Source organism: Ailuropoda melanoleuca, chromosome 8 (genome assembly GCF_002007445.2).
Source record: "Ailuropoda melanoleuca isolate Jingjing chromosome 8, ASM200744v2, whole genome shotgun sequence".
Classification (NCBI taxonomy): domain Eukaryota; kingdom Metazoa; phylum Chordata; class Mammalia; order Carnivora; family Ursidae; genus Ailuropoda; species Ailuropoda melanoleuca.
Window position 1 is genome coordinate 62,031,938 of NC_048225.1, and position 24,899 is coordinate 62,056,836.

At 38.2% G+C, this 24,899-nt stretch overlaps 1 protein-coding gene and 1 pseudogene across 6 annotated transcripts in view; one reads left to right on the top strand and one right to left on the bottom strand.

The window, feature by feature from the left end:
* SBF2 (SET binding factor 2) overlaps positions 1-24,899 on the bottom strand; it is a 453,500-nt gene that overhangs the window by 404,972 nt on the left and 23,629 nt on the right. The gene's annotated exons all lie outside the window — the stretch shown is intronic.
* Positions 8,462-10,671, top strand: LOC100478306 (annotated as a pseudogene).

Here is a 24,899-nt window from a genome sequence, read left to right on the forward strand (position 1 = left end):
GGAGCTTCTTCCTTGGGTTTCCCTTCTATGAGTTTTATGGTATCAGGTCATATATTTAAGTCATTATATATTTTGAGGTAACTTCTGTAAGTGGTATATGAGAGGGGTCCAATTTTTGGGGGGAGGTTGTGGGGGTGGTTTCTGTGGGGGTTTTTTTGGTTTTTTGCATGTGGTTATCCAGTTTTCCCAACACCATTTGTTGAAGAGACTATCCTTTTGCAACCAAATGTTCTTGGCTCCCTTATCAAATATTAGTTCATTGTATTTACGGAGGTTTAATTCTGGGCTTTCTATTCTATTCTATTAGTCTATGTGTCTATTTTTATGTCAGTACAATAACGTTTCATTACAATAGCTTTATAGTATAGTTTGAGATAAAGAAGTATGATACCTCCACTTTTGTTTTTCTGTCACATGATTACTTGATTACATGGGGTCTTTGTGGTTCCATATAATTTTCATGATTGTTTTTTGTTTTGTCTATTTCTTTGAAAAATGTCATTGGAGTTTTGATAAGAATTTTGTTGAACCTATAGATAGCTTTGAGTAGCATGAACATTTTAACAATATTAAGTCTTCCAATCCATGAACACAAGATGTTCTTCAATTTGTTTGTGTCTTCTTTGATTTCTTTCAACAAAGTTTTGAAGTTTTCATTGTATAGATCTTTCAATTCCTTGGTCAAATTTATTCTTAGGTATTTCATTATTTTTTATGATGTTGTGAATGGAATAGTTTATTTTTCAGATGCTTCACTGTTAGTGTCTAGAAATGCAACAGATTTCTGTTTTTGTATCCAACAACTTTATTGAATTCATTGATTACCTCTAAGAGTTTTTTAGTTGTGTCTTTGGTATTTTCAAAGTAAAGGATCATATCATCTGCAAATAATGATATTTTACATCTTGCTTTCCAATTTGGATGCCTTTCATTTCTTTGTCTTGCCTGACTACTCTAGCTAGGACCTCCAGTATTATGTTGAATGCCAGCTGTTAAAAAAGGGCCTCCTTGTCTTCTTCCTGATCTTAGAGGAAGCACTTTTTATTTTTCTCCATTGAGTAAATGTCAGCCAGGGGTTTGTTATAAATGGCCTTTATTGGGGCAGCTGGATGGCTCAGTCGTTAAGCATCTGCCTTCAGCTCAGGTCATGATCCCAGGGTCCTGGGATCAAGCCCCACATTGGGCTCCCTGCTTCTCCCACTCTCCCACTCCCCCTGTTTATGTCCCTCTCTTGCTGTCTCTCACTCTGTCAAATAAATAAATAAAATCTTTTTTAAAAAATGGACTTCATTATGTTGAGGTATACGTCTTCTATACCCAACCTGTCCAGAGGTGGGTTTTTTTGTTTTGTTCTGTTTTTTGTTTTTTTAAGTAAGCTCTATGCCCAATGTGCGGCTTTAACTCACAACCCAGAGATCAAGAGCCACATGTTCCACTGACTGAGCCAGCCAGGCTCCCTGCTGAGGGTTTTTTATCATGAAAGGATGTTTATATTGTCAAATACCTTTTCTGCATCTATTGAGGTGATCATATGATTTTATCTTTCATTTTATTAATGTGATGTATCACATTTATTGATTTGCATATGTTAAATCTAAGACAATATTTTTAAGACAATATTTTTGTCAATATTTTCAATCAAAGGAGATAAATGGGTATGTAATACTTATTTTTAATTCTGATTTTCATATCTGTTTACTATGTCTTCTCCTTAAAAGCCTCATCTTAATGCATCTTGAGCTCTTGAGTTATCCCTTTTAGAGTAGTTACCTTGTTATTCTCGCCATTTTTAACGTATTTTGACAGGACTTCTTCACATATGTGATAAGCAATATGTTCTAATCTTTATCACAAATGTACAGAAAGAGCTATTTACCTTTATATTAAAGCATAAGACCTAGGCAGCCAAGCCCCCCTCAAAGAAAAAAATCTATTGCCAGATCATTGTTCAGATGTTCTTACTCGGAATAAACTCTTTAAAAAAAGAGAAAGAGAGCATGCGCACAAGCAGGGGGAGCAGCAGAGAGAGAGAGAGAGAGGGAGAAGCAAGCCTCCCACTGAGCAGGGAGCCCAACGCAGGGCTCAATCCCAGGACCCCAGGATCATGACCTGAGCCGAAGACAGATGCTTAACCGACTGAGCCACCCAGGTGACCCTATTCTGAGTAATCTTTACCTCATAATCTTATCTCTACCATTGATATTTAAGATTCTCTACACTAAAAAGTATCCATTTATTGTTCTTTAACCTGTTGGTATAACCCCTAGCCAAAAAAAGGAAAAAAAGTGCTCAAAACTGCTATATTATTTTAAACAACCTATGATACTTCTCTAAGGGAGGGAGGGAGGGAAGGAAGGAAGGGAGGAAGGAAGGAAAGAAAGAAAAAAGAAAGAAACAAAACAAAACAATGATAAGTATTGCAGCCAAGGAGATGAACCAGATCTCCTTTAAGAAAGAATTTAGGATCACGCTGCAGAGAGGATAATTAGTTGCTAGAGCCTTTGGGTTCTGCCTCAACTTTCCAGCCAAAACCACAATCTTCCCAGGCATATCCCAACCAATGACTGTGCATGGTTAAGGTATTAGGACCTGGTTATCTCTGCACAACATGAGACTCCTCTAAAAAGCAATCTTTGCTCTAGAGCTCCCCATTGTGTTAGCTAAGATGTCTCATCATGGTGAGGAGACTCTCCTGGCCTTATCCTGCCTCCTGTAATTTTTCACAGGCATTGTTCTCCAATATATCTATATGTATCTTGTACTAACTCCAACTCAGCATCTTCTTCCCAAAGGACTCAACAGACACAATTATTTAATACTGATATAGGGCTATTATTCACCAAAGATCCAGAAATAAAACTATAATTTTAACATCTCAATACAAACATCTATTTCTCTCATTTATGTACTCCCTTGGATTCTTCCATGGATACTCACAGGATGAGAGTTAGAAAATATTGCTTTAGAACAATATGAAAACAACTGACATTCTTTATAGGTTAAAGGGTTTATTTTTTGTATCAAAATAAAGAATGAACCTTCCGGGGGAAAAAAGATTGATATTAAGATACTAAAAACAGACATGCAAAAGAATTTTCATGTTTTATTTGGAAAGTTGATCGTTCTTTTTACCCCTCATTTTGATTCTGTAAATGTTTTACTCTGACACCAAGGATGTATTTTTTTCTGAGCCAATTCCACTAAGCCAATGTCCTAGCTCGATTAATTTTCTGTACATAAATTTTAAAATTTTTTCTAAAGTAGGCTCCATGCACAGTGTGGAGCCCAATGCAGGGCTTGAACTCACAACCCTGAGATCAAGACCTGAGCTGAGAACAAGAGTCAAGAGTCAAACACTAAATCAACTGAGCCACCCAGTACCCAAAATCATTTAAAAAAAAATGTTTATTTGCTGAATTGCTAGAGCAATTCCTCAACATGTACATTCTATAATAACAATTTTTGTTTAATATTCATATCAAATTTTAAAAAATATTAGCATCTATGATTGTGAATTTTGGGGGGGGCTCAATTTCTGCCATAATGAGTTTCATTTTCCTAACCAATTCTGTTTTTCCCAGGTCATATTTAAAGATCTAAATTTAGTCTGGAGCAAGAGGATTTTGTTACTACCAGATTAATCTATAACATCTTCCATGTACAGTTATGGCTGGTAGACTTTATTTGTGTTACTTCTATCAAATGACGGGAACAAAATTCTTTGTAATCAAAAGCCCATATTTCAAAATTATTTTTCTTCACATTGAGGTCACAAGTCAAATGTCATCTTTTCAAATGAATTATCCTTTATCCCTATGATGAAAAGGATGTAAGTATTCAAATCAAAAAAAAGAAAGAAAAAAAACACTGGGGACAAGTCTGGTGAGTTGGCTGGACAAAAAGAAAATCGGTGTGGCTGTAGAGTGTGGTAAAGAAGAACAGAAAGCGGTACAGTATCTCTTAAATACCTCAGTTCAGATGTGACACACCAATCTGCTCGTATTTTATTGATTAAAGTTAGTCATATGGCCCTCCTTGTATACAAGGAAGGCTACAAAGGCAACATTTCTGTGTGCCAAGGAAGGAAAAACACATATGGGTGAACACTTGTGGCTTCTATTACAAATACGTACCTTAAAGTAACTATAAAGATTACAAGGAGATAGTATCAAGTTCTTAGCTCACTGCCAACATTTGTGAGTATCCAATAAATGACAACTAATATTTATGTTTTGTTTTTTATGAATATACACTAATTATATGTCCTTTTTCAGGTAATCACGAACATTTTTTAAAACCCATCTGAGAACCTTAACCATCACTAACAGCAAGTATATAGTCACACGAACTTCTTGCCTTTTGTGAAAACTAAGAAAGTATTTTCATATCAACTATCTTTCTAACATGTCTGTAGTTCTTCACAATTCTTTGGTGACCATCACTGACCACACTCCAGGACAATCATTGACAATACCCTAGAATTTTATTAATCCATGAAAGGAAACCTGCATCATAACTACATCTAGATATTTACCACCCAACATGAGTATCAATAATCTTTTCAAGAAGTATGATCCTCTGGGGCGCCTGGGTGGCGCAGTCGTTAAGCGTCTGCCTTCGGTTCAGGGCGTGATCCCGGCATTATCGGATCAAGCCCCACATCAGGCTCCTCTGCTAGGAGCCTGCTTCTTCCTCTCCCACTCCCCCTGCCTGTGTTCCTTCTCTCGCAGGCATGCTCTCTCTCTCTCTGTCAAATAAATAAATAAAATCTTAAAAAAAAAAAAAAGAAGTATGATCCTCATATGACCAGAAAAGGTACAAAAGAAATAAAAATAACCATGAACATTTTTTTTAATGTTCAAATTAAGCAGTGTGATTTTCACTTCCATTCAAGTGAATTCAGTTATTTAGACCAACTTTTCTCATGCAAACAATTAGAAAAGCTGAACAGAACATGAAAATCATCTGATTATACGCATTAATTAAAGAGTCACCAAGACAGGAAAAAACATTATGGGAAACAGATCCAGAAGGACAAGGAAACCAAGAGATAAGAGCTGTATTTTGGGCCCCTTTTCCCCTAGTGCATCTCTGCAAATCTAGCTGAAGATTTAGAAAATAAGCAGGGCTTTTGACAGGCACATAATATAAAGAACAAAAACTAGAGTCCAGAGTCCACCAAGAAAAGGTGTATAGTTAAATACCATGTGTTTGGAATCCATACCCTGAAGGGCTACTCCCAAAAAAGCCTAAAATGAACTGCCTTTGGGATTACAGCCTAGCCTCAAATCATCTCAGTATTTAAAACTGGATTAAGGTGATACAGAATCACTACTGCCCCTAGTCACCGGCCAGAAGCAAGCATAAATCTTTATACTAAACCTTAAGCTATTTCTATAACTTTTCTATTTATAATATCCAATACTCAATCAAATATGAGTAGACAGAAAAGGAAACTTTTTTTTTTTTTAAGCTACAATAGATTCTCCCACAGGGATCCAGAAAATAGAGTTATCAGAAACAGACTGCAAGGGGCACCTGGGTGGCTCAGTCAGTTAAGTGTCTGACTCTTGATCTCAGCTTAGGTCTTGATCTCAAAATTGTGAGTTCAAGCCCCACATTGGGTTCCATGCTGGGCGTGGAGCCTATTTAAAAAAAGAAAGAAAGAAAAGTCAGAAAGAAAGAAAGAAACAGACTGCAAAATATCCATGACTTATGCCCATACATACACTTATACAAGAATGTTCCTAGAAGCTTTATTTATAATAGCCAAAAACTAGAAATAACCTAAATTCCTTCAATAGATAAATGGATCAACTGAAATATATCCATGCAACAGAACACAAGTCAGCAATAAAAAGAAACTGTTTGATACACACAGCCACATGGATGAATCTCAAAATAATTATGCTATGTGAAAGAAGCCCCCCAAAGTACATGCTGTACATTTATATAAATTTCCCAAAACACAAGTAATCTGCAGTGACAGAAAGCAGATCAGTGGTTACTCAGGGACAGGGAGTAGGGGGGGAAGAGAAGAGGAGGCACGGGTTATAAAGACACATGAAGAAACTTACAGGAGTAGGGAATACGTTCATTATGTTGATTGTGGTGATGATTTTACCAGCATAAACATATTAAAACTCATCACACTGTACATTTTAAAGATGTGCAGTTTATTTTACATCAATTATATCTCAATAAGCCCCCCAAAATGGTAAATATGTTCAAGGAAATAAAAGGCAAAAGTGACAAAACCAACAAAGAACTTGAGCCAATTTTTTTTTTTAAGATTTTATTTATTTGTCAGAGAGAGAGACCACAAGCAGAGGGAGTGGCAAGCAGAGGGAGAAGCAGGCTCCCCACAGAACAAGGAGCCTGATACAGTCCTCGATCCCAGGACCCTGGGATCATGACCTGAGCCAAAGGCAGATGCTTAATTGACTGAGCCACCAAGGCATTCACAACTTGAACTGTTTTTTACAAAAGAACCAAAAAAATAATCTAAAACTGGAGAATACAATTAATTCCATGGGTGGGATTAACAGCAGCTCAGAATACAGGTTAGAAGAAAATATGCAGAATAAAATACAAAGAGACAAAAGGATAAAAAAGAACAAAAACAAAAGGAATGCAGGAAGAGACAGAGAGGGATACATAGGGAAAGTGAAAAGTTCCAAAAGGAGAAAGAAAACAGGACAGAAGCCCATCATTATCATTATCAAAGTGATAATGGCTTAAAATTTTTGAAAACTGATTTAAAACATCATGATAAAGATTCAAGAAGCCCTATGAAACTAAAGTAAATAAGTACAAAGAAAATCATACTGTGTTCAAAGACAAAGACAAAGGAAAAAAATGCTTAAAGCAGCCAGAGGAAGGAAAGCAGATTACCTTCATGGGGGGGAAAAAAAAAAAGTAGACTGTCAGCTACCTCCAATTAAATGATGGGGAAGATAAATTCCAGGATATCAGTGGTGCATCACACAAAACAATCAATATAGATTTAAGCATCGCAAAAGGCCCAAGGAGAGAGATCTTCAAGAAGATAAAGCTAGTGGAGAGATTTTAGATAACTGGCAGAATTAGCTGAGTTTGAATTAATGATAAGCAATAGAAAACTAAGCAAACAAACAACAAAAGATTAAGCTCATTCACACAGTCAAAATAAGAAAGCACTGAATACTGACTTCACCAAAACTACAACATAACAAGAAAATGGGAAGATGCCAGGTGAATGGGAAGTGTGTCTGAGCAGGCAAATGAAATAGGTTAGGTGAAAGTCAATCCCCATTTTCATGACAAGAAATCAAGAAATACAGTTAAATATTTTTAACCAAAAAAATAGTACTAAGATTTATTTACAGACATGGAGGTAGTTAGGGTTAGGTTGGGCTGCAGGAGACCAGAAACCTCAAGAGCTTAAAATGGAAATTTCTTACTCTTCCACATAAATGAAGTAATTCTAGGTCTGGTATGGAAAATCCATCATTATGATTATTCTTTCATTCTACAATCTACAATCTTTAATATATAGCTTTTACTTCCCAGTCCACAATGGAGGCTCAAGTTCCAACTATAACATCCACCTTTTTTTTTTTTTTAAGATTTTACTCATTTGTCGGTGAGAGGGAGAGAGAGAAAGAATGACCATAAGCAGGGGGAGTGGCAGGCAGAGGGAGAAGAAGGCTACCTCGATGAGCAAGGAGCCCGAGGAGGGACTCAATCCCAGCACCTTGGGATCATGACCTGAGCCTAAGGCAGATGCTTTAACCGACTGAGCCACCCATGTGTTCCTAACATCCACCTTCCAACCAGCAGGAAAGAAGATTAATGAAGGCTCTGCTCCTTACTCTTAAAAACACCTCCCAGAAGTCACATGTGATTTACTGTTCAGTACTTAGTCATTATCACTACAACTAGCTACAAGAAGACTGCAGCATGCCTATATTCCAGGTAGCAATGTAACCAGATTTCTGAGGATGGGGGACAACTAGCAGCCTCTGCCATAAGCAGTAAATATCAAAAGAATCAGCTTTAAAAGTTTCCAGAGTTGCCTCTGGGGATGAGAAAAACAAAAGGGGGTGACAGAGTAGTGAGGAACCAATACTGGGTTTTACAGACCTATTTGATTTTAAGCTAGATGAATATATAACTTGATTTTTAAACATTTTTAAAGAATGATGGGAAAAAGAAAGTAGAAACAGAGCCACAACTTCTGAAAACTTGTCTTTTCTTTCTTTTCAGGCGGTACAACAGATAGAGGTAAGAACTGTATAAAATCAAAAGTAAGCCTTGTCAGTACAGTAGTGCCCAATCTTTAAGGCAAGATTTTAACTGCTCAGAATATATATATATTGGGGGGGGGGGGGGACANCACAGGCTCAGGGCAGGCCTGGAAGACAATGGAAAGGAGGGCGAGTCAGAATGTGTTCAGCTAGACACCAGGGCTCCCCAGCGGCTGCGGAAGTGCACTCTGCAGAAGCTGGACCAGCAACAGTATCAACTGTCGTGCTGTTGATACAGTGCTCTGTTTTGTGCAGAAAAGTGGCTTCACTCTCTCACGAGAAACTCCAGGACATTTATTGGTTGTCTCAGTCTTTACCTGATGGCGCAGTATCACAGAGCAAGCAGCTCATACACTTCAGTCACAAGCATGTGGCTACCTTGAAGCTACCTACCATTAGGCTGCAAGAAAGCATCCACAAGCTCTTGATATTCTTGATATGGACGAGACAATCAACTAAAGGTTATTTGAGAAATACCTGATAAAAGTGGCTTTAAAGACCCATCCAATGACTGGGTAATGTCATGGTCCTCAAAAAAGAGCTCCATTTATCTCTTAGGAGGGAAAATCTCAGATACCCTGGATAACCACGCCCTAGCAACCTACAGTTAGTTATAAAGATGTTTTGTTGTTGTTGTTGTTGTTGTTGTTGTTGTTTTAAGATTTTATTTATTTATTTGACAGAGAGAGAGACAGCCAGCGAGAGAGGGAACACAAGCAGGGGGAGTGGGAGAGGAAGAAGCAGGCTCATAGCGGAAGAGCCTGATGTGGGGCTCGATCCCATAACGCCGGGATCACGCCCTGAGCCGAAGGCAGACGCTTAACCGCTGTGCCACCCAGGCGCCCCTAAAGATGTTTTGAAACTCCACGCATACTGTTTTGAAGCTTTTGATCTTTTAATGTCACAGCACATCTTGAACTTCCTCAGTCACTACCTCTTAGCATGCTCTGTACTGAAGAACAGGAATGGCTATGCTTTCTATTTGAGAACAAATTTTAAAAGTATAATAATTCTAGAGAAACTGTCCTCTCTGATTATGTAGATGGTTTGCAAGAGAATCTGGATGTGATAGTGTCTTTAGGTGAAAGCCATTATTATAACCATGATTTTAAAATGTGCTACAAACCGGAGGCCTGGGTGGCTCAGTCAGTTAAACATCTGACTGGATTTCCATTTAGGTCATGATCTGCGTGTTGTAAGACAGAGCCCCGGGCAGGGCTCCCCCATGGCATGCAGCCTGCATAAGATTCTATCTCTCCTTTCCCCCACTCCCACGACACCATGAGCATGCTCTCTGAATGAATGAATGAATGAATGAATGAATGAATGAATGAAGAGTGTTATAAGCTTACTTCTGTAGGAATGGTGGAAGATCCTTTCCATGAAAACTGTTTACCTGTACATACAGGGACACTTGTGGAACTGAATAAAGCAAATAACTTTTCCCTTTCTCATTAATTGGTGTGCAATCCTGTGTCTTGGTTTGCAGTGGGATGCTATTATCTTATGCTTGGTCATAAAAATGAACATGCCAGAAGCTTTCTCAGCAAAGTAACAACATTTGAGAAGATGTACAGGCCTGTGTGGGTAGCATACAGGCACTTGTTTGCAGTTGAGAGAGCATGAGCAGGCCGTGGCTGCTTACGTCACAGGAGTGCAGGTGATGAAAGGGTCATTTGCCAATGTTCTACATTGGATTATAATACGGGATTGATCAAAAACACAAAACTGACTGAAAGAGTCTTTGGCCAAGTGCTAAGCTTTGCACTGGAACACCCTTTTGTCATGCACAAGGTTAGTATGCTTGCATTTCAGAATGGAGAATGGAAAACAGCAGGAAAATGGTTTCTTGATGCTGTGGGAAAAATTAAATGGGAACCTTTGTTGAACAACTTGGGACATGTCTGAAAGAAGTTTAAAAAGCATGCCAAGGCACTGGACTATCACCATCAGGCACTGGTGTCAATTCTTCAGAACTCATCCACCCATTCTGCCATAGGGTATATCCACAGTCTGACAGGCAACTTTGAAAATGCTGTTATTTCTACAAAGCCCTTAGTTTTAAGCAATATATTCTGTTACAGTGCTTGGTCATTGCATTGAAATGTACACTGGTGATTCTGAAGCTTACACTGGAGCAAACATTAAAGACAAATTAAAATGTTATGACTTTGATGTGCATCAGTGAAGACACTAAATAACGTTATTTCACCTCCATGGGATTTCAGGGAATTTGAAGTAGAAAAACAGATTGCAGAGGAAACGGGGTTTGCACTACTGGAAACCTCGAGGAAAACTCCAGATTCCAGACCTTCCTTGGAAGAAACCTTTGAAATTGAAATGAATGATGTTAGAGATATCTATGTCAGACCACAGTAGATGATTCCAAATAGGTCTCAATTCCATTTTGTCTTGGGGTAAGTCAGTGTTTCCTCACATCCTTGTCATGTCTTAGAATTTCCTTTTTTTTTTTTTTTTAAGATCTTATTTACATTTGACACAGAAAGAGAGTGAGCACAAGTAGGGGGTGTAGCAGGCAGAGGGAGAGGGAGAAGCAGGCTCCTGGCTGAGCAGGGAGCCCCATGTGGGGCTCAATCCCAGCACACTGGGATCATGATCTGAGGCAAAGGCAGATGCTTAACTGACTGAGCCACCCAAGAACCCCAAATTTCTCATTTCTTAAGAGGAATCCAGACTATACCTTTACATTTAGGAACGGAGACCTGCCATAAGAGACTGGATTATACAGACCTTTGCAACAGATGTTTTCTGATCCTACAAAGTAATTATACATAAAGGAATAAAGTAGGTAAACTGCCAAAAAAAATTTTTTTTTCTATTTTTAAAGCTTCTTTTTGTTCCTGGCTTTGTTCCTGATTCTAGGGAGAAACAGAAAGTTACAACAAAGAATCTGTAAATCACAGAATCTACCAATACTTAAATGTTAATCAATATTAAGAGCACAGTGTCTACTCTGGGGGCATTCTGCAATTGTTTCTGCTAAAGGGCACTTTTTCTCACAAGAGGTAAGAACTACTATTGACCTAAGATATTACTAATAGTGAATCATAGTATAATTTAGTTTATCAATACTCTAAGATAATTCATAGATCAAGATTCTCCAACGACAAAAAAAGCATTTGGTCTTTTGCCCTCTTATCAGGTTGACTCTGGATGAAAAGCCTAGGAAAGCACTGCATAAAAACAAAAAACCTACCCATTTGTCAAATTCTTTAGAGGAAATGGCTATAAACATTTGAAATATAAATAAAAGAGAGAAGAAACAAACACACTGTAGCAAAAGTAGTCAAGTTAATGTCACATCTTTAAAGATATATTATCCCAACATTCCTTTTTCATAAAAAAAGAGAATAATGCTGAATATTAGACTTTCCTAGTTAAGCTGCATCAATATTTTAATGTTTACTTAGATTGATATTATTTCCTCTCATTTTTCAGATTTATTGCTATCTCTAACCATTTCTAAATGCTGTGAACAATGACCAATTTTGTTAAAAAGCTGCTTTTCTGGAGGAGAAAAAAAATTCAGTTTGACTAATTCAAATTACAGAAAGAAAACTCTGGCCCACAAAATTAAGAGAATTATCTAAGATCATACATAGCTAATGGGCAGCAGAGCCATAAACCTGGGTCTCTTCACTCTAATACTGGGTAACTGTGTCCAAAAGGGAAGCACAACCTCTACTACCTCCCCTGGTCAGTAATACCACAAGCAAAGGCCCTGTTCCTCCCACCCAGCTGATCAATTAATCCCATTTATATCAACTAAGTGAATTATTATGCTTTACCTAAGGGAGGTAGGTGGTAGTATTAAGCCAGTTGGGCTCTCTCCAATTGCCAAAACTATATGCAGATTCATTTAAATTACTTCACAACCAGAGTTTAGCGCAAGAATGTGTGGGGTAGTGTAGGGCACAAAAAGACTCCACAATTAGGCCTCACTGAAAACTGGAACAGTAATCAGAATAAAATAAAACTGGTATCCAGGGATGCCTGGGTGGCTCAGTCAGTTAAGCGTCTACCTTCAGCTTGGGTCATGATCTCGGGGTCCTGGGTCAGGCTCTCTGCTCAGCCGGGAGCCTGCTTCTCCCCCTCCCTCTGCCACTTCCCATGCTTGTGCTCTCTTGCTTGCTCTCCCTCTCTCTCTCAAATAAATAAAATCTTGAAGAAAAAAAAAAAGAGAGAGAGAAAAAGAAGAAGAAGAAACCGCTGGTATCTTATCCAGTAAGAACTCTAAACATTGTCATAACTGTTTCCTGATTCTGCCTCTACTGTGACAGTGGTTATGTTTTATTCTCCACTAGGAGTACTCTCTCCATTACATGGTTTCTATTGTCCCGAGCTTCTGCTTACTGTTTACTTTGCTATCTCATATTCAAATTCCCTAAGGAAGAGGATTACACTGAGTGAATTTACCATTTTGTAAAACAGGATTACTGTACAGTTCTTAGGTCAGGCTAATTTATAACCCAATGGCCTACATATATATCACTGATGCCAATCCATTGTCTGATTAATTGTGGCAAAGTGGCGAGGACTCAGGATACAAAGTATAACAAATGATGCAAGCCCTTGCAGCTAGCTGGGAGTCTTTTATTATTGTTGTTGTTTTCAGAAATGGGCTGCCACTGTCCCTCACACTTGGAACATTATGTGTATCGATATACATTTGATTTATAAACCAAAACACCATTAGGTAAATTCAGACTTAAAAATCTAGCCCACCCTCTACAGAGCATGGTCTCTCACCATACTGTCACCCCTATACAGCAGATCTTAAATGGTAACACCCACCTTCTGCCACCCCAATACTTTCTACTCCTGAATGTAGAAGAGTTAACAGCCTCTCTGCCATCGATATCTTTTCTCTGAATTGAGATTCTCCTTTGAACCCACATTAATTCCATATTTATCCTAAAATGAAGTCTAACACATGAATTAAACTAGTTAAAACTATTCAGGTATAAGGTAATTTCCTATTATAGAAGAATGATTACCCTAACTGGTACACCCAAACATTTTCTAATAGAAACACAGGTAGTTTTATAGGTCACAATTTACTAAGTATTTACTATGTCAGACACTGGACTAAGCATCCAACAGGAAATGTCACAGATTAGCAAACTGAGACCTGTAAAGATTAAGCTCTGTTTTGTTTTTTTTTTAAGATTGTATTTATTTATTTGAGAGAGAGTGAGAGACAGCAAGAGCAGGGGGAGGGGCAGAAGGAAAGGGAGAAGCAGACTCCCTGATGAACGTGGAGCCCAACGTGAGGGCTGGATCCCAAGCCCCTGAGATCATAATTTGAGCCAGTCAGATGCTTAAACGATTAAGTCACCCAGGTGCCCCAGGATTAAGTTCTTATGTAAAATCACATATAATAAATAGTAGTGCTGAAATTAAAATTCTATCTATGTAGGCCGAAGTCCATATTGTTAACAGCTATCCTCTACCGTCAATGACTGCCAAATAGAATTACAATTGCATTCTGTAACACTAACTAATCCTAAAAAAGAAAGAAAACTCCTATCTTACTCTAATGCAATGCTTCCCAAAACACTGCTCAGTGAGATACCTATCATGTATTAGGAGTTCTGTGACCAAGTAAGTGTGGGAAATGTTATACTAAAAAGAGCTCATCAAACTTTCATATTGCAGGGACTCTCACATCCACATTATGAATCTCCAAGAAGGAAACACATTAGGCAGAATTTTCCATATATATTTAGACAAAGTTACTACTCTTCACAGGCTATAGCCTAGAACTGTTTTGTGGAATGCACCTGAGAAAATATTTATCTAGTAAAAAATTCACATGACCATCTTTTTTTTTTTTTTTTTTTTGATAACTCACCTAAACTAGGTCAATCAGTAAATCTTATGATACCTGCTGACTCGTATACCCCACTTCTGGTGAAAATGTCATGGCCACACTGAGGGCCAATGGCCATGTTTTAGATAAAGCTACCCTTGTTCAAAAATGACTGGGTATTATAGGTCCCAAAGGACAACCCATTCACTTATGTAGTCTACCTCAAAAAGGTGAGAAAAGGCAAGATGATTTATCCCAAGAAATGGAAGAGGGGAGAGGGGCCTGCAGAGCCATAGAGGGGCAGCAGGACAGCTAGTGGAAGTCACAATGAAATAGGAAACTCGAGGCAGGAAAGGAACCGGACAACAGGAAAGAAGGGGAGCTGAACAGAGAAGGCCTGCAGAGATAAGCAACAGTCAGGCTATGTGCCTGCATTTGGGAGCTGGTGCTAGCTCCTGGGAACCAAGCCCTTGGATTTCTAGATCTCTTCTGTACCCTTTATAATAACCTCCCTCTTTTCCTTGGGACCAATCTCATTTAAACGCAAACAAGGAAAATTTAACTCATTTCACTAAAATGAAGCTACACAGCTCAGGTGTTAAAAGGATACAGACTAGGGGCGCCTGAGTGGCACAGCGGTTAAGCGTCTGCCTTCAGCTCAGGGCGTGATCCCAGCGTTATGGGATCGAGCCCCACATCAGGCTCTTCTGCTATGAGCCTGCTTCTTCCTCTCCCACTCCCCCTGCTTGTGTTCTCTCTCTCGCTGGCTGTCTCTATCTCTCTGTTGAATAAATAAATAAAATCTTAAAAAAAAAAAAAGTTTTAAAAAAAAATAAAAAAAGATTTTATTTGGCAGAGAGCACGAGCAGGGAAAGAGGCAGGCAGAAGGAGACTCTAAGATGCAAATCTCTAGATGAGTAACCTAAAGCCTCTCTAACTTCCATCTGTAAAATGGAAATAGAGTTATCTCCACATCAGTAAACTATGATGATTAAATGAGATGTTTGTAACGTGCTTTGTGTATCTAGCAAGCACTGAATAAATGTTAGCTATTACTATTAATTTGCATGTACTTCTTTCCTCTCACTCAACATAAAAAATCCTGTCCTTAAGAGTGCCTGGCTGGCTCAGTGAGAAGATACAACTCTTGATCTCAGGGTTGTGAGTTTAAGCCCCACAGTGGGTGTAGAGATTAGTTAAAAAAAAAAAAAAATCTTATTTCTAGATGTAAGAATCTGGTAAATATTATTTTTAAAAAATCTACCAGTACAAAAAAAATAAACAACTAAAATAAATTAAAAAATAAAAAATTTATGAGTACACTGTAACCACAATGCCTTAACTATAGGGAATCTCTCACCCTTTGTACAATTTGCAGAACTAATAATATCAAATACTTGGAAAATATCTTTGATCCCAACAAAATGATTTTTCCAAAACAGGGTAAAAATGTTATATCAATACCAGATAGACCTTATCTAAACCAGCAACATTTTAAGAGTCCAAAACATAACAACTTTTAAAGGACAACAAAATAAACACATTTTATAAAATAATAAGTTATTTCTTTTATTTTAAGATTATTATAACTGGAATTAATTTGTAGACCTACTAAAATAACAAGAAACACAAAGAGAACAAATACATAGTAGCTTCTATTGAGGCCTTTTAATAACAATGTCAAATCCAAAAACAAGTGATCTCATTACCATTTACTGTGTTTTTAACCCTACTGATGCCTGGATCATATCAGATAATCTTCATATATTCAAGTAGCTAATTATTTCCTAAGAATAATTCATAGTTTTTTTTAAATTATTTATTCATTTGAAAGAAAGACAAAATCTTAAGCAGACTCTGCGCTGAGCACAGGGGCCGACGTGAGGCTCAATCCCACAACCCTGAGATCAACACCTGAGCAGGAACCAAGAGGCAGATGCTTAACTGACTGTGCCACCCAGGTGCCCAATTCATAGTTATTTTAAGAATTATTTATCTCTATCATTATCCTCTGATTTGGATAGCTTGGGTTCTCCTATTCAATAGCAAAGAAATTAGATAACTTTAAAAACCACATCAAAATTTTGAAAGCCCACAATTTTTTTTCATAATTTGCCCTCACTACCCACAATATGTTAATAAAATTAAAAGTCTAGGGGCGCCTGGTTGGCGCAGTCGTTAAGCATCTGCCTTGCGCTCAGGGAGTGATCCCAGCGTTCTGGGATTGAGCACCGCATCAGGCTCATCCACTGGGAGCCTGCTTCTTCCTCTCCCACTCCCCCTGCCTGTGTTCCCTCTCTCGCTGGCTGTCTCTCTCTCTGTCAAATAAATAAATAAAATCTTTAAAAAAAAAATTAAAAGTCTACATTATTTTTATTTCAATAAGGCTAATTATCTTTTACAGGTAATTGAATCTGTGTCCACTAAAGGCACAATTTTGGTATAGGAAGAAAGAGCTAATATTAGAGTACCACCACATACAAAGTAGCAAGTTGATAACAAAATGACAGTCCAATGTTGACATGGACAAATGATTTGAACAAACACTTCACCAATAAGCACAAGAAAAAAATGACCAATGTTATCATCCTTATCATTGGAGAAATCTAGAAATTAAAACCACAGTGAGATATTAGAACACATATCACAGGGACACCTGGGTGGCTCAGTCAGTTAAGCATCTGCCTTTGGGTTAGGTCATGGTCCTAGAGTCCTGGGATCAAGTCCCACATTGGACTCCTTGCTCAGCAGGGAGCCTGCTTCTCCCACTGCCTGCTGCTCCCCCTGCTTGTGCTCATTTGCTCGATCGCTCGCTCTCTCTGACAAATAAATAAATAAAATCTTTAAAAAGAAAAAGGGGGGGATGCCTGGGTGGTCAGTCAGTTAAGCGTCTGCCTTGGGCTCAGGTCGTGATCCCAGAGTCCTGGGATCAAGCCCAGCGTCGGGCTCCTTGCTTGGTGGGGAGCCTGCTTCTCCCTTGGCCTGCCACTCTCCCTGCTTGTGCTCTGACAAATAAATAAAAATCTTTAAAAAAAAAAAAACACATATCACAGAATGGCTAAAATTAAAGATTGACAACACAAATAAATATTGATGAGATTGCAGAATCACTGCAATTCTCATACAGTGTTGGTAGGGAAATAAAATGCTACAATCCTTTTGGGAAAACGTGGCAGTTTCTTATAAAATTAAGCATATAACCACCTATGACCCAGAAATTCAACTGCTAAATATCTACCCAAGAGAAATGAAAATATATTTTCACAAAAGACTCAAGAATATTCACTGCAGTCTTATTCATTATAGCCAAGAACTGGAAATAGTCCAGGTATCAATCAATAGAAGGGTTAAACTGTTATATATTATGGCAAAAAAAATAGAAGAAACTTATGATAGACATAACAATTTGGATATATCTCAAAAACATACTGAGTGAAAGAAGACTTACATAAAAGAGTATATGCTGTATGATTCCACTTACATGAAGTCATGAAATGGGCAAAATTAATCTATGGTAAAAAAATAAAAATAAAAACAGTGACAGTCATTGCCCCTAGGATAGCAGGGGCAAGAATGGACTGGAAACAGGCATAAGGGAATATTTCAAGAAAATGGTACTGTACTATACCTTGATAAGGAATTGGGTTATACAGTGTATAAAATTTCCAAAAATGTAAACTTAAAATGTTTATCTCGTTATATGTAAATTTTACATCGAAAGAAAAAAGGTCCAAAGAATATTTCACTCTAGAATGTTCATGATAGGTAAGCTAAACTAGTTAGGCATTCTGTTATCAACAATTTACTTTGAAATGCATCCAAAAAAAGATGAATAAATAGATGATAGAGGAATTAAATAGATGGATTAGTATGTAATAAAGTATATTAAAATATTAAGTATACCATGTAGATGATAGGCATGTGGTGTTCACTGTAAACTTCTTTCAGCCTTGCTGCAGCTTTGCAATTTTTCATAATCATAGGTAGAGAAAAAAATTTATCCAATCCCTCAAGGCTCAATTTTTTTTAAAAAGAATTTATTTTTGCAGCACCGGGGTGGCTCATTTGATTAAGTGTCTGCCTTTGGCTCAGGTCACGATCCTGGAGTCCTGGGATCAAGTACCGCATCAGGCTCCCCGCTCAGTGGGGAGGCTGCTTCTCCCTCTGCCCCTCCCCCTGCTCATGCTCTCATCTCTCTCACTCTCTCTCTCTCTCAAATAATCTTAAAAAAACAAAACATTTAAGGCTCCTGTTATGCTCCTTTAAACAAAAAATATCAGTATAGGAAATCAACATTTAGGGGCACCTGGGTGGTTCAGTCAATTAAGCATCTGCCTTTGGCTGGGGTCATGGTCCCGGGGCCCTGGGATCGAACCCTGCATCAGGTTCCATGTTCAGCGGGGGGAGTCTGCTTCTCCCTCTCCATCTGCCCTTCCCCTCACTCTCTCTCAACCTCTCAAATACATATTTTTTTTTAAAACTCAACATTTAGGTATGGACAAAAGGAAATAAGCATATATATCATTCATATTTTATAGTAATTTTAATGATTCCATATTTTTTTGAGAGAGAGGGAGAGGAGGTGGGGGAGGGGAAGGGGAGAGGGAGAGGGAGAGAATCTTTTTTTTAAATTTTGTAACATTGAACAGTAACATTCTATTTATTTATTTATTTATTTATTTATTTATTTATTTTTAATAGAGAGAGAGACAGCCAGCGAGAGAGGAAACACAAGCAGGGGGAGTGGGAGAGGAAGAAGCAGGCTCCCAGTGGAGGAGCCCAATAAGGGGCTCAATCCCAGGACTCTGGGATCACACCCTGAGCCAAAGGCAGATGCTTAACGACTGAGCCACCCAGGCACCCCTTTAAATTAACATATATTACCTGTTTCAGGGTTACAGGTCTGTGCTTCATCAGTCTTACACAACACCCAGCACTCACCACAACACACACCCTCCCAAATGTCCATCACCCAACTACCCACTCCAGCAACCCTCAGCTTGTTTCCTAAGATTAAGAGTCTCTACCGTTTGTCTCCCTCTCTGATTTTGTCTTGCTTCAGTTTTTCCCCTCTTCCCTATGATCCTCTGCCTTGTTTCCTAAATTCTGCATATCAGTGAGATCATATAATTATCTTTCTCTGATTGACTTATTTTACTTAGCATAATACCTTCTAGCTCCATCCATATCCTTGCAAATGGCAAGATTTTAATTTTTGATGGCTGTGTAATATTTATATATATATATATATATATATATATATACACACACCATATCTTCTTTATTCACTCATCTGTCAGACATTTGGGCTCTTTCCAACGTTGGCTATTGTGGACATTGCTGCTATAAACACTGGGGAGCAGAAGCCCTTTTGGATCACTACATTTGTATCTTTGGGGTAAATACCCGGTAGTGCAATTGCTGGGTTGGAGGGTAGCTCTATTTTCAACTTTTGAAGGATCTTCCACACTGCTTCCCAGAGTGGCTGCACCAGCTTGTATTCCCACTGACAGTGTAAAAGTGTTCCCCTTGGGAGAGAAAAAATCTTAAGCAGGCTCCTAGACTAGCACAGAGCCCTACATGGGGCTCGATCTCATAACCTTGAGATCATGACCTGAGCCAAAATCAAGAGTCAGGTGCTTAACTGACTAAGCCACTAAGGTGCCCCTCCACATTTTTAGCCCCAAAAGACATGAAGCTAGAAGTATCAGATATAGCAAATAAATACTCAAACAAGTTTTTTTTTTTCCTAATTTATCTGAACTACCATCACATAACTCTGGAAGAAATTATTATTTACTTCTATTTAGAGAGGCTGCCCTCACTGCCAGGTGTGAATGAATAAAAGAATGATTCTTATAACCTAAAACATTAATGGCAACTATGATTAATTCAAACTACTAAAATGTCAATTATCATTATTAAGAGAAATGCAATAACTTCTAATGGAGTAAACTATGAACTTTATTTGTTTATATATATCTCACAGATTCATACTTTATTAATTATATATATCTACACACATGCAGGCATGTGTGCAAATTTTAGTATACGTATCTCCATCTCTGTGTGTTTATCAAGTTACATGCTCTATATAAATAACAAACAATTTTCATTTTATTCATTCATTTAATTTCTATAGAATTCAGGTTCTCTCAAATATGCAATTTAGAAATAAGCATATCTCGGGGCGCCTGGGTGGCTCAGCTGTTAAGTGTCTGCCTTCGGCTCAGGTCATGATCCCGGGTGCAGCAGCCCCTGGCCAACAGCTTACGCTAAGGATATAAGAGAAAAACATGTCTGTGACCTTGCGGGCTTTAACCTAAACGTCAGAGCACAGCAGCCAGGAACACCCAGCTCGCTCAGGGTGGAACGCTGCCCTCAGATAACGAGTGGCCAGGAATACCTGGTCTGCTACAGGGCAGAACACTGCCCCATCCGAAACTTGATTGCTCTTGACTATAGCCCGTGCGGTCCCTAGAAACATGTTTAAGGACAGGCCTCACTTGCTGAACGTTCCACCATCTAATCCCGTGACCTTCCCCGTGATGTACGACTATCATTAGGATGTAATACGGATTATTCCCTTGATTGTCTTTGATTGTTTATTGCCAATAAACACGCGAGGTTGCAGCTGCTCGGGGCGATCACACTCTTGGCGGTGGCACGCCTGGCGGTCGTCCCCTGCACCCATGCTCTCTTTCACAAGCTAACCTGTCTGTGCCTCGTCCTTCTCCCGAATCAATGCCGCGGCACCCGGAGTCCTGGGATAGAGCCCCACATCAGGCTCCCTGCTCAGTGGGAAGCCTGCTTCTCCCTCTCCCACTCCCCCTGCTTATGTTCCCTCTCTCGCTGTGTCTCTGTCAAATAAATAAAATCTTTTAAAATAATAAATAAATAAATAAATAAGAAAGAAAGAGAAAGAAAGAAAGAAAGAAAGAAAGAAAGAAAGAAAGAAAGAAAGAAAGAAAAGAAAAATTAGCTTATCTCTAGAAATTAGCTAGGCCAAAGACATTGCATGTTCTTTCTCACAGTTTTTTTTTTTTTTAATTAAAGTGACACTAGTATATAACATTATATAAGTTTCAGGTGTACAAACTAACAACAAAAAAAAATTTTTTTTAAGAGAGGGAAGGGTGGGATGCCTGCGTCGTTCAGTTGGTTAGGCGTCTGCCTTTGGCTCAGGTTATGATCCTGGAGTCCTGGGATCAAGTCCCACATCAGGCTCCTTGCTCAGTGGGGAGCCTACTTCTCCCTCTGCCTGCCACTCCCCCTGCTTGTGCTCTCTCTCTCTGAGGAAGGGAGGGAGGAAGGAAGGAAGAAAGGAAGGGAGGGAGGGAAAAAGGGAGGAAGGGAGGAAGGAAGAAGGGAGAGAGGGAAGGGCGGGGAGGGGTAGAAGGAGAGGGAGAGAGAGGGAATCCCAGACAGGCTCCACACCCAACACAGGGCTCAATCTCATGACCCTGAGTTGACAACCCAAGCCGAAATCAAGAGTTGAATGCCTAACCAACTGAGCCATCCAGGCACCCTAAGCTTACTACAATTTTATATACTATAAACTATATACACTACAAAGTGATCACCACCAAAAATCTAATTACCAACCACCACATGATTGACCCCTTCACCTATTTTGCCCACCTCGCAACTCCCTTCTCCTCTAGGAACCATCAACCTGTTTTCTATATCTATGAGTTTCTGTATTGTTTTGTTTGTTCATTCTAAGATTCTACATATTATTGAAATCATATGGTATTTGTCTTTCTCTATCTAACTTATTTCACCTAGGTCCATCCATGTTGTCACAATGGCAAGATTTCCTTTTTTATGGCTGAATAATATTCCATTCTATGTATACCACATTTTCTTTATCCATTTGTCCACTGATAGACACTTAGGTTGTTTCCACATCTTGGCTGTTGTAGATAATACTGCAAATGAACACAGGGGTGCATTTATCTTTCTGAATTAGTGTTTTCATATTCTTTAGTGAAATATCCAGAAGTGTAGTAGCTGAATCATATGGTAGAACTATTCTTAATTTTTTTAGGAATTTCCTGTTTCCCACCAATGGTGTACAAAGGTTCCCTTTTTTCCATATCCTCTCAAGCACTTATTTCTTATCTTTTTGATGACAGTCATTCTAACAGGTGTGAGGTGATAGCTCACTGTGGTTTTGATTTGCATTCCCCTAATAATAGGCATCTTTTCATGTGCCTATTGGCCATCTATAGGTCTTCTTTGCAAATATATCTATTTGGATCCTCTGCCCATTTATTTATTTTTTTATTGTTGAGCTGTAGGAGTTGGGTTTTTTTTTGTTTGTTTTGTTTTTTTAAAATAATCTTTACACCCAACGTGGGGCTTGAATTCATGACTCTGAGATCAAGAGTCACATGCTCCACCAACTGAGCCAGCCAGGTGCCCCAAGTTGTATGAGTTCTTTATATATTCTGGATACTAAACTCTTCTCAGATATATGATTTGCAAATATTTTCTCCCATTCATTGGGATGTCCTCTCATTTTGATGGTTTCCTTCACTATACAGAAGTTTTTTGGTTTGATATAGTACCATTTGTTTATTTTTGCTTTTGTTGCCCTTGCCTTTGGCATCAGATCCACAAACACGCTGCTAAAACTTATGTCAAGGAGTTTGCTGCCTACATTTTCTTCTAGGAATTTTATGATTTTAGGTCTTACATTCAAGTTGTGAATCCACTGTGAGTTAATTTTTGTGTATGGTGTTACATAGTGGTCTAGTTTCATTCTTTTGCATTTGGCTGACTAGTTTTCCAACACAATTTATTGAAGAGACTGTTCTTCCTCCATTGTATGTTCTTGGCTCCCTTGTCATAAATTAATTGTCCATATATGTGTTACTTTATTTCTGGACTCTCAGTTCTGTTCCATTGATCTGTGTATCTATTTATAATGCCAATATCATACTGTTTGATTACTACAGCTTTGTAGTAGAGTTTGAAATCAAGAAGTGCGATACCTCTGGTTTTGTTCTTCTTTCTCAAGACCATGTTGGCTATTTGGGATCTTTTATGGTTCTATACAAATTTTAGAATTATTTGTTCTAGTTCTGTGAAAAATGCCACTGAAATATTGATAAAAATTGCACTGAGGGGCGCCTGGGTGGCTCAGTCAGTTAAGCATCTGCCTTCAGTTCAGGTCATGATCCTACGGTCCTGGGATGGAGCCCTGTATCAGGCTCCCCACTCCATGGCGGGCCTGCTTTTCCCTCTCCCTCTGCCTGTTGCTCCCCCTGCTTATGCTCTCTCTCTCTAATAAATAAATAAAATATTTTTAAAAAATTGCATTGAATCTACAAATTGCTTTGTGTAGTATGGACAGTTTAAATAATATTAACTCTTTCAGTCCATGAGTACAAAATATCTTTCCATTTATTTGTGTCTTGTTTTCTTTCATCAATGTCTTACTGTTTTCAGGGTACAGGTGTTTTGCCTCCTTGGTTAAATTTATTCCTAGGTATTTTTTTTTTTTGATACAATTGTAAATGGGACTTTCTTATTTTTTCTTGCTGATAGTTCATTATTAGTGTATAGAAATGCAATAAACTTCTGTATACTGATTTTGTATCCTGCAACTTTACCTAATTCATTTATTAGTTCCAACAGATTTTTGGTGGAGACTTTAGGATTTTCTATGAACAGTATCGTGTCATCTACAAATATAAAAAGTTTCACTCCTTACTTTCAATTTCAATGCCTTTTATTTCTTTTTCTTGCCTTATTGCTATGGCTAGGGCTTCCAATACTATGCTGAGTAAAAGTGGCATCCTTGTTTTGTTCCTGATCTTAGAGGAAAAGCTTTCAGCTTTGTTTCTGTTTTTGTTTTTTAATGTAAGCTCTACTTTCAACGTGGGGCTTGAACTCACACCCAAAAGGTCAACAGTCACATGCTCTACCAACTGAGCCAGACAGGTGCCCCAAGCTTTCAGTTTTTCACCATTGAGCAGGATGTTAGCTCTGGGTTTGTCATATATGGCCTTTGGTATACTGAGGTACATCTTCTCTATACCCACTTTGTTGAGAGTTTTTATCATAAATGGATGTCGAGTTTTGTCAAGTGCTTTTTTCTCTTTTTTTTGGCACTTACTGAGATTTTTTTTTAGCTTTCATTTTGTTAAACTATAAACTACATTGACCATATTAAAAAGAAGAATATGACATATCAAATGGAAAATTCATCCTGGCTGAAATTAAAATCCCTGGAACACATTCAACATATTCAAAAATCCTCATGGGAAAAGTGAAGGAATACTTGAACAGTCTGTTATCCCTAAAAAGCAAAAAAGTATTTAACATTCAAAAATAATATAACTCAAGCACTACTTGAGAAAAGTTACCTAAGTAAGTCTTAAAACAACAATGGTAACTACCAAAAAATTCATGATTTATGAAGTTAATATTAAAAAATAACAACTATAAGATAATTCAAGATGCTTATATGACTGTGCTGCCATCTTAGGTAAAGCCTACTAAGGGACATTTGGAAAGAGGAGACAGCTTGGAGATCTTAACACTTAACATAGTTAGATTCCAAGATGGCTCTATTGCCACACTCCCCTCTTCACAGCTCCAGAGTACTCATAATGAGAAAGGAATAGCCAGCAGCCATTATCTTCCCCCCTACTCCCATCAATATACTTATACATTGACTCAGCCTCCCTCGTCTCCAACCCTAATAATCAAAGTACTTCAGGAAAAACAACTTTAGCTTATCAGGAAAAAAGCTGAGAATAAATCAT